The sequence below is a fragment of the Triturus cristatus genome, chromosome 4_2 (genome assembly GCF_964204655.1).
Source record: "Triturus cristatus chromosome 4_2, aTriCri1.1, whole genome shotgun sequence".
Taxonomy (NCBI): Eukaryota; Metazoa; Chordata; class Amphibia; order Caudata; family Salamandridae; genus Triturus; species Triturus cristatus.
In genome coordinates, this window is record NC_140586.1 from 832,679,801 (window position 1) to 832,690,735 (window position 10,935).

Below are 10,935 nucleotides of genomic sequence, written 5' to 3' on the forward strand. Positions count from 1 at the left end.
TGTAGTGGAGGCAGACTAATGCTCGTGCATAGCATTGTAATACCCAGAAAAGCAAACGAGAGCAACGAATCGAATGTAAACCCTGTTACACTCCCGAGGGTCACGTGTGACTGAGAATTGTTGTCACGTGGGTTCAAGTAGGGCTTATTTACATACCCACAATCCCCAAAATCCGCAGTCACTTATATTCCTTCTTATGTAGTTGAAAGTAATTTTCCCACTTAGTTTGATCGAAACATGAATAAAAAAGTATTCTCTAGAACATGTTTGAAATTGTCATTTATTTTCTGCCCCACACTGAAAGTCCAAGGAGGTGTGTTTCCTCCGGTCTCTGGGACATTAATTGTTTGAACATACTCTGGTTTCTCTTCAAACCGAATAAATCTTTCGCCTTTTACTAAAGATTTCCGTGGAGAGGAACATTAAAGAGTTTCACTCAATTTTTGAAAGCTCTATCTCTGATAGAGCTACCCAATTCAGTTTAAGAAAGAATAAAACTAAAAGTGTATTAAAGTGCTGGGATAGCAATGTCGCACTATTCTTAAGGGCTGTGAGTAGCACTTTCTGGCGAGAACAATTAGACAATGGAGAACGAGGGAAATATAAACAAGCATTTGCAATTTTTATTTATTTATTTATTTATGTGTTTTATAGAGCGCGAACTTGACCCGTTAGGGTATCAGAGCGCTTTACAGGGGAGCAAAGCAATATACAGACAGATTTAGAGTCAACCAGTTACAGCTCAAGTAGCAGTATAGTGCAGGAATATATATACACAACGTATGTATTTACATTTTACATAACCGATTACAAAGAGCGACAAACCATATTTACAGAGTACATTTTCAATAATTCTAACCCGGTCCCAAGATTCTGGTGTTTCGGGAGACCCGGTAGGTAGGGGGGAGGTAGTGGGCCGTCATAGGCTATGCCAAAGAAGTAGTTGAGGTAGTGTTAGACGAGAAATTTGCCCATAAGGAAGATTTTGGCATCCTTTTTGAAGTGAGACAGTGAGGGGATTCTTCTGATGTGGGGTGGGAGAGAGTTCCATATTCGTGGAGCAGCCCCTGAGAAGGCCCGATTGTACGTTTTATTTTTCCGAAAACGTGCAGGTTGGAGCAGGAAATCCCTGGCGGATCTGGAGTTTCTGGTTCCTCCGGAGATCATGAGTTTCTGTGTCAGGTATGCGGGGGAGTTAGAGTGTAAAGCTTTGTGCGTGATGCATGCTAGTTTGAGCTGTATTCTTGCCTCCAAGGGAAGCCAGTTGAGGCAAATGCAATAGGTCTCGCATTTACGCGAGTTTGAGATATTGACATTGCAAATGACAATGCCTTTTATTTTTGTTTTTAAAACCTAAATAAAAGGCATTGTCATTTACAATGCCAATAGCTTAAACTCGTGTAAATACGAGACCTATTGCATTGCAAATGCCTGTTTGTTGCTGGAACCGTAATCCTGCCTTCCTGTCCCTGCTTAGAGGGCAGCTAAGGAATGAGCTTCCCAGAGATAAGCACCTGATTTATGAGGTCTTTGAGCTCCACATGAAGGCCCCTTGATGTTTACAATCCCTTGTGTTCACACTGAAAGGGGGGGGTGGGGGGTTTATGGCCTTCACAGTCGCCTGCTAGAAGCTTCTTATATGTTAGCTGTATCTGGGCCCGTGTTGTAATTGTGCTGCATGCAAAAAAAAAAAAAAAAAAGCATTTGCAATGCAATAGGTCTCTCATTTACGCTTGTTTGAGCTATTGACATAGCAAATAATAATGCCTTTTATTTTTGTTTTAAAAACATAAATACAAGGCATTGTTATTTACAATGCCAATAGCTGTAACTCTCGTAACTGCGAGACCTATTGCATTGCAAATGCTTGACATCTGTGACACTTCCGCTATCCACCTTTGCTTCGCCCCTTCCTTCAGTGGCACAGTAGATTGCACTCTGGCTGCAGGGAATTCCCGCTGAATAAAGTCACTGTGTGCCCGTCTCCCTCCTCACAGCCACAGAAGAGCCATCTCACTTTAAGAGGGGAGAGGGTGCTGCTTTAGGGCTAGAGCGAATCACACTCCGTGACGAAAACCTCACACGTTCTTGGTGACAAGACGGGAAGTGACATGCAGTTCTTTTGTCCTGGGGTGGGGGTGGGGGGAGCACCACTCGAGATGACATCATGAAAGGAGTAAACAGTTCTGGTTTAAATATACAATACATTCTGCATATTACTGATACAGCTCACTGACACTTCTAGGCACTACAGCCCTATCTGTATAATTGCTCAAAATAATGATTCATACACGTTAGATCAGAGGATGTGCAAAGACGTTATTGGGGTGACAGCAACTCCACAGAGGAAGGAAGTCTATCTGGCAACTTCATCATTTCTAAAAGCTGTCAGTTCAACGATTTTGTATACACGTGGAAGTAACGCACACAGTAAAATGTGAATGACAATCAGAAGCGCAAGTAGAGCCAGATTTCGGGGGGGGCTGAGCAAAAATTTCGGGGGGGGGGCTGAGCAAAAATTTCGGGGGGGGGGGCTGAACTTTAAGCAATAGGCAGAGTGGAGCTGCAGGGGCTCTTAGAAGGGGTGAAACAACAGCGAGGCCTCATTAACATGCAAATGGTCTTTTAAAGACCTGTGAAGTGCTCGGGTGCGGCTGCTTTTTTGCCCGGGAAGGTGTCTCATCCCGGGCTGCCACACACGACGGGGGGGGGGGGCTGAAGCCCTGTGAGTCCAATGGGTGTTGCGCGCCTGATGACAATACAGGCAGTGACTTTTAAATTAGCCCCTTTCAAAATACAACTGTATTTTGCCTCCTGTTTGCTGCTGTGTGTATAGCAGTTGGGGAATGCCACGTCTTAAAATAAATCGCGCCGCCTTGTCTTTTTTTTTTTTTTATAGAAACCGCATGTGCGTTTAAGTAACATAAAATAACAGCACTCAGTATGGGTGTACATACTATGTTTTCCTTGTCAGTTTGTTGGAAGGGAACTTCATTTCTAAAAGCTGTCAGTTCAACGATTTTGTGTACACGTGGAAGTAACACACACAGTAAAATGTGAATGACAATACAGGCAGTGACTTTTAAATTTGCCCCTTTCAAAATACAACTCTATTTTGCCTCCTGTCTGCTGCTGTGTGTATAGCAGTTGGGGAATGCCACGTCTTAAAATAAATCGCGCCGCCTTGTCTTTTTTTTTTTTAATAGAAACCGCATGTGCGTTTAAGTAACATAAAATAACAGCACTCAGTATGGGTGTACATACTATGTTTTCCTTGTCAGTTTGTTGGAAGGGAACTTCTTTCGAACAACTAAAATGCAAGCCTAAACCGTTTGCAAGTGTGTGAGGGGTAGCCCATACATTAGAACAGAGTACATTCTTTCCCAGAACTGTTTCACCTGAAAACGTTTCTTTGTATGCTGTGGTTGGTGCAAGAGTGTGTTGTAATTTATGTAAAACGCGCACGAGGCACACATTACAGCGTCTTGACACAATGTGTACATTGTATGTTTAGACTGTTTAATTGTAAATGAAGAATATAACGATGCTTTTTTCTTTTAGAGTGCTCTTTGTACACGCAGGCTGCCACAGTGTGAAAGTGATCGCGATCACATCAAAGCGGCCGTGCCACACTTCAAAGCGCGGCTGTGTGACAGGCGAAAGTGAAAGACGAGTGCTTTCAGGCTGCCAAATGGTGCGCGCGCCCGGCACACATGCACAGTAGTTGGCGGCCTGAAAGCACTCGTTTGCACTTCCAAAAGTGCTTACTATAAGTCTCGCCAGAACAGCGCTAAAGCGCTGTTTCAGGCGAGACCTAAAAATTACACCAATTGGAGCAACAAGAAACACTGAGGGGCAGATTTACAAGCCCCCTGCACCACCAGTAAGTCACTTTTCGTGACATACTAGTGGCACAGGGGACTCCTCCATATTTGTAAGGACAGGAAAAGCCACCCTGCGTGATTTTTCCTCTCCTCGTAAATATGGCCCCTTCTCATGCAGCACTTTGCCTTGAAGGGGCGTTCCATGGTTGTTGCTGTGGGTGTTCCCACGCAACACCCATGGAACAAGACACATCTCCGGATTTACGAGCAATCGTAAATCTGGAGATGCGTCTGAATGCAACGCCACCCTAGAGGTGGCGAAGCGAGGTGCAATGAGGAGAAATGTTTTCATTTCTCCTCGGTTTTTCCACTTTCAATGCGTGCTGCATTCTACAGCATGCATTGAAAGAGGAAAAAACCTGTAGTGACTGTGTTTGTGCAGGAAGGTGACCTTTCCTGCACAAAACCAATCTCACCACGACTCAGGTATCCTTGCACCATGGTGCAACGGTGCCTGCGCCAGTGCATGGCTGCAGTTTGTGCACCAGCGCAGGGGGAAGCACAGAGATGCGACATTCTTGTAAATATGTCGCATCCCTGTGCTTTGGAGGTGCCAAAGTGTGGCGCAGCCAAAGGGCTTGCGGTGCCACGGTGCGGCACTTCCTTGTTGATCTGCTCCCTAAGATCTTAAAACAGCTGTAAAGCACTAGTGCACAACACAGATATCTTGCACTGCACAATGTTCAGCCTCTTAATTTCTTATGCGCACAGTCTATCACAGCTGCCAAGGTTTGAGATTGCTAATGTGTAACATTTCAATGGTTTCAATGTATTTATGAGTAACATTTATCTGCGAAATGTGTGACACTTAAAGTAACAGCAATGAAGACACGCTAGAAGGAAGTTCACAGGGGGCTGCGAGGCACTTGCTTAGCCTGACAAGGTGGATCAACACTGTGCAGCAGGCACAAAGTAAGTTTTAGAGGCTAGTGTGTCTAGAAATATACTGAGATTAGGACGATCATGCCTCGGGCTCTCAGTACAATATGGCTACAAAATTGAATGGTGGCGTAGCAGGCTAATGTAGACTGAAGAGATGCAGACAGTCCAGCCCTGAGCTGTCATAGAGCTCACTTGTGTCTGCCAGCCAGACTGGAGAAGAAAACCCCCCACTCCAGGACTGGGACAAAAAACAAACCCTGGCAGTAGACTAAAAGTGCCCCCCCTTTAGCAAATCAGTCAATTAAAATTGGCCCCCATTTGCAAATGAGAGCAGTTTTGAACTTGTGAAGACACACTCTATAGATTTTTGCAATGTATAGAAGACTGCATGCATCTAAGGTTGCTGCAGTTTATCTTTGTTATATTATCAGGGATATCAACAGTAAAACCTGCTGCACTAGTCCAGAAACAGCCAAAAGCAATCAGCGCACACACTGACTGGTCACATGAACTATCCTTCGGGGCCTGGCAGATGGCGTCTAAAGAAACACGCATTGGAAATGCAATAGGTCTCGCCTTTGATTAAGTTAAAGCCATTTGCTTTGCTAATGGTATTGTGTAGCAAAGCAAATGGCTTTAGTTTAATGAAATGCTCGACCTATTGCATTTTTAATGCTTGTTACTTCTTGCAGCAATCTGACAGAAGGATGGTGTGTCACTGCTGTTATCACTAGGCAAAGAGAGCTTTAGAGCTCATATCTCCTACAGGAAGGTGTGAGGAGGCTTCTGAAGCCCAACCAAAAAACAAGGGGGCAGATTTACAAGCCCCTTGCGAGACATTTACGCTGCCATTGCGTCACTTCTGTGACGCAGCGGCGGCGTAAACCATGCGCCATGTTGCGCCTTATTTACAACGTGACGCATCTAGGGAGATGCATCACGTTGTAAAGCCCTGCGCTACATTACACCTGCATCAGGTTTAATGTATGCAGGGTGGCCGTTGCGTCGGAAAAAGCCTCGGAAAAGTGACGCAGTGAAATCTACAAGATTTCACTGAGTCACTATTCCGACGCTGCTGCGTCAAAACCCTGCGTCTGCTTGAAGCAGGCGTATGGCATGACGCAGCATGTTCGGTATGGGCAGCCCCTGAGCATTGCTGGAGTTGCGTCGTGCTTTCGACACGACTCCAGCAATGCGCCGCCCTTATGCCATCAGATGCGTCACGCATCTGTTTATCCTTGCGCCATGATGCGCTGCATTGTAAATGCGGTGCATCTGTGGTGGCGCAAGGGTAAACTTGCGTGACGCATCTTTCCTGGCGCATCCCTGCTGATTTGCAGGGATGCACCAGGAAACATAAATCTGCCCCAAGGCTTTTAAAAGGCACAGGCTTAACTTAGAGTTGATATTACATACATTAATGATTCTTGCCCCATTCCACTCATGACTCAGTCAGAAAAGTCAAATACTTCACTTAAGCGATTATGCTACTCATATGTCACAAATACATCATTTTCCTCTCCACTGATATCTGACCAATAGCCTTTGAGCATTGATGAACCTCCCTCTGTTCGTGGCTCAAGGGACTAAACATGGTGTTGTCAGCGGTTCTGTAACAACCTCTTGGGCATATCAGCAAGCTGGCGATAAAAAATTATTGCCGCTTTAGCGTCCGTTTCCGGACGAAAAGCGGCGATAATTTTATCGCTTAATCAGCAAGGTCACGCTAACGCGTGATTCCTTGCATTAGCTCCCTTTCCCATAACGCCCACCTTTGCATCTCTAATGAGATGCAAAGTGGGCGTTCCGTCCCAAAATAACTGGAGAAAAACACGCTGCCATCTAAATGTTGCTGACATATGCTCGCAATGTTCAGATACAAAAAATTAATAATTGAATTTACAGAGCAGTACATATGTTTCCTGGCCGGCAGGTGTACTTAATACAAGTATATTCTAATTGGCCATAAAAAAGTAATATTGGCTTTGAATTACTCTAACCTATGCAATAACCAATCTTTGCATGAATAGCAACATACGATGTGGTGAAAAAATGAAGTGGATGTGTAATGTTAGAAACAACAAAAAACGCGCCGATGATAATAAAGTTAAAAGATGTTCAAACACGTATTGGGCAGTGTGCAGACATTACGGTGTTTAGATAGTGCATCGCCATATGGCTTCTGTCAATTATATCCCGGGAAAATACAAGGTGTTCGTGTTAACGCACCGGTGAAAAAGAGGAGTGCAAGCGGATTTAAAAGAAAACGAAAACACGATTCGCGCGTAGCAAAATGTATATTCAATAAAATAGCGTGTAAACTCACATATCGATGGTGCTCTGGAATTGAATGCAAATGCTGTGACGCGATTCAAGCCGAACGTTTGAAACTAGTCCCGGATATTCACGGGACACATTATCAACATAAAGAAAGGACTCAGCTGTCAGAACTCCTGACTCACTCGAAAGCATGAGCGCCATCTAGTGCTGTGTATAAGGGCTATAGAAGGAATATGTCGAGTGGACATATGAAAATAAAGAGTGTGCTATAAAATCGTGATATAAATGTGAAAGCTTGAAAAGGAAACATGTTAAATTCGATATAATGTATCACCATTTCAAACTCATAGAGGATAACTCCCGTGTGATTGAGTTAAATCATCGTGGTGAAATGCCCCGCTGCCTTCGAACGTGAACCAATGATTATATTTAACAAATTATGAAATTAAAATTTTACCACGGATTGTGGTAGCTGAATGTATAAACAAGCTGTCGGCGTTGGGAAAATTATAGTGCATAGCAGATAATAAGTGTGTAACGTCGCAAGTGAGAGATCCAATCCCGGTGGGCGGGGCTAAAAGGAGACAAGGCGGCAACAAGGAGGGACTTAGAAGCCTCCTTTTCAATCCCGAGCCTGCGATTTACATGCAGGATATTGCCAGCGAATGAGGAAGATGGGCGGGGCTTCAACTCCGCCTCAGAGAGCTTTGGAATCTGTATTGATTCCAAGAAGCCCTCGTAAGACGAGAGCAACGCATGCGCGCTGCTTTCGCCAGCCGAGACCTAAAAAGAAAGCTGCTGCATACCAACTCCGTGGATTTAGAAGATATAGATGCCTTCATTTAAGCTCTGGGCAAGGTTTGGTAATTCTTTGAGGGAAATAAACAGTAAAAACGTTTGCTTCGCACCAGACCTAACAGGCCCTGAAACAGCTAAAGAAAGTCAATCCACACAAGGACTTGTCACAGTGACATCCGTACTTTGGGGAGGCACTGCACTTGCAACAGGCACAGCAAAAAAAAAGAGAGCTGACAAAATCCTACACTATAAAATCTTCCTTACCAAGAAAACCTCTCCTACCCTCTTTAAATCGTGTGTCGCCTCGTGATTGCATGTGAATCAGCGCACTTAATGTAGACTTTGTTCCATGCACCCAAAAGTCTGAATAACTTTTGCAGATATGTCACCTATACAATGCATCGCTCAGTCTCAGCTGCACAGAGAGTGTTATTTGGGTGCAGAAAAGAACGATGCTCTCCTTCAGCCGTGCTATTCTAAAGCACAGACTGTTATGTCCTAGCCAAGTGGATTCTCTGCACACCACATGATCATACCCTGCCTGTCAAATGTCAAGATACGTAATTGTGCCTAACATGAGGCTTTACCAAAAATGACATTTCCATGAATTAAATGGTAAGTGAGAAAATTCTGCACATACGTCCGGCGGGCTGAGGGATTTCTGGTGCTTTAAATCATGACGGGCAAAGTTAGTTTATATGATTGTCGTTTACAGAGTCGGGTGGTGTCGGAAGCGCCTCTGTTGTGGGCCAACGAAGCTTGGTAAGTGAGGGTGTGGGCTGCGAGGGCAGCCATGTGCAAGCAGCAAACAATAGGTAACATATCTCAATATTGTGGAAGCTTTCAACCGTTAACTGCAGCACACTGAGAGTAAGCGCTTAGGCCGACGTACTCATTTTTGCATCAGGGAGAGGGCGGCTGACGAAAGTAACTGCGTACACAAGCCGGCAGGCTGTCTGGGTTGCCTCTGTGCAGGTGCAGCTCGCTTGGATCAGCTACTACCTGCAGCCCTATAGGTACTGCAGTTGAGCTCTGAACGATTAACCACACCTCTGCCGGCCGCCTCAGTGATCCGCGTGTTTCAGCTGCCGTCCACGATGGCCCACTGCCATGCCTGGACCTGGCTGTGTCGGCCTCGCAGGAGCTGAGCTCCTGTTTCCAGGAAGCACTGCAGCAGGAGCAAAATTAAACTGATTTCAAATACCGCACCACCCACCCGTCTGCCTATGAGTGTTAGTTTAATACAAATTCACATCCCTGACCAGTATGCCGCTCCGCGCTTGATTGAATTCTTGTGTTACATTGTTTTCACTTGAGCTCAGCCAGCCCCGAAATTGGCCCAGCAGCGTGCACTGCGCACTTCCTGTCCCTCTCCACTTTTACCAAATCATGTTCTACCGCTAATCAGACAGCGCTTTCCGGCCACTTGACAGCAGAGCTAAGGCGGTAAATATGCATGAGAATGCATTTACGGGCTACCACAATGAAATGCGTTAGTCTAATGCCTGATGCATGGTACTTGGCTTTTTTAAACAATTCTAATCTTATGTTTTCTTTTGGATTGGCTTCAGGTTTCAAAGTTTCATTGTTTATTTTAATGATAATGTCAGTGTGATTCAAATTTCCAATATTTTACAGTATTTAATAAATAATGCCAAATCCGCAAAATACAAGTTAGATGCTCCCTGTGTGAGGGTGGAAGGGCACTGAACCCCATAATAAATAAGTATTGGCAATGCCAATAGTTCTCGCCTATGTGAGAGCTATTGGCTTTGGCAATGTGTTTTAGCCAAGGGAGTGCCGTGCATCGCCACAATTCTGAGGAGAATCTTCGTGTGTCACTATGTGAGGAGATCCCTGAGGACCGAAGATGAAAGCAAATGGTGGCTTTCTGAGTTCACACCTTTTCAAGTTACCACTGTGGAAGTGCTTCGGATGGGCAGAGTGGGTGAGCTCCGTCCCCTACAACTGGATACCCCCAGTGATTCTACAAGAAAGTGGAAAAGTTTGTCAAAGAGTTTGGTCTGGTGGCTGCTGCCCGAACCAGTGGATGTTTAAGATCGTCCAATGCCAGATCCGTGCTAAGGACATCAGCAAACCGATTGGCACACTTCCATCTGCAACAGCGCCCCACATGTGGTAGAACGTCACCTCCAATCACCTGACCAACCACCACAAGGACATTGCCTGGATGGCCACCCAAGGATGTCTGCCAGTGAGAGCCTTCATGCAAGCAAGAGGCCTCAATCGATACAAGTCCTGCCTAAAAGGATGCACACAGATGAGGCGTCCTACCATCTCTTCTGGGAATACTCTTAAGCCCAGGACCTGCTGAAGGACCTAAACATGGAGCTTGGAGCATAGATACCAGCATCATGCATCACCCTGGACTTGGTAATGTATGTTTTGTTTCCAGGGACTCACACTCTCGGAGACTTCCAGGACTGCTGGAGGCTCCTGTGCTGCCTTAAAGACGTTCTGTTTTCCAGAAACCGCCTGGTAGTAGGGAAGAAGGAGACATCGATCCTAGCCTGCTGGAAGATGATCCACAGACGCCTGTGTACTAAGCGCACTGGACGGATCAGACGACGACAGCAACAACAACACCTGAGGGCCCAAAGGGGCACGCCTGCCCTAACTTGGGGTCGGGGGGTCCTTGAGGGACTACTAACATGTTTGTCCCTTTTTCTCTTCAACCCAGGAATCAGATGGCGATCGGGAAGAGGAGGATACAGATTAAGATAGATGTAGTAAAAGTAAAATGATGTAAAAAAACACATATGTTTTTAGCCATGTTGTACACCAGTGTGGCTGCTGTTCATCATGGCAAAAAGGTAGTGGTGTGGAGTGGGATGGGGAGGATGTGGTGAAGTGAAGTAGAGTGGGGTAGATTGGAGGTGTGTAGATTGGAGTTGCATGGGATAATTTAGAGTGGGGTGGGGTGGAATGGAGTAGATTGGAGCAGTAGATTGGAGGTGTGTAGATTGGAGTTGCATGGGATAATTTAGAGTGGGGTGGAGTAGAATGGAGTAGATTGGAGTGGTAGATTGGAGTGGGGTAGATTGGGGTTGGACAGATTACATTGGGGTAG

The 10,935-nt window shown here is 45.3% G+C and overlaps 1 non-coding gene across 1 annotated transcript; it reads left to right on the plus strand.

Annotated features, from left to right (window-relative positions):
• Positions 1 to 353: 353 nt before the first annotated feature.
• On the plus strand, positions 354 to 469 carry LOC146835182 (U5 spliceosomal RNA). Its single transcript, XR_014960903.1, has one exon. It is a non-coding gene; the product is annotated as a U5 spliceosomal RNA (small nuclear RNA).
• The last annotated feature ends 10,466 nt before the right edge of the window (positions 470 to 10,935 follow it).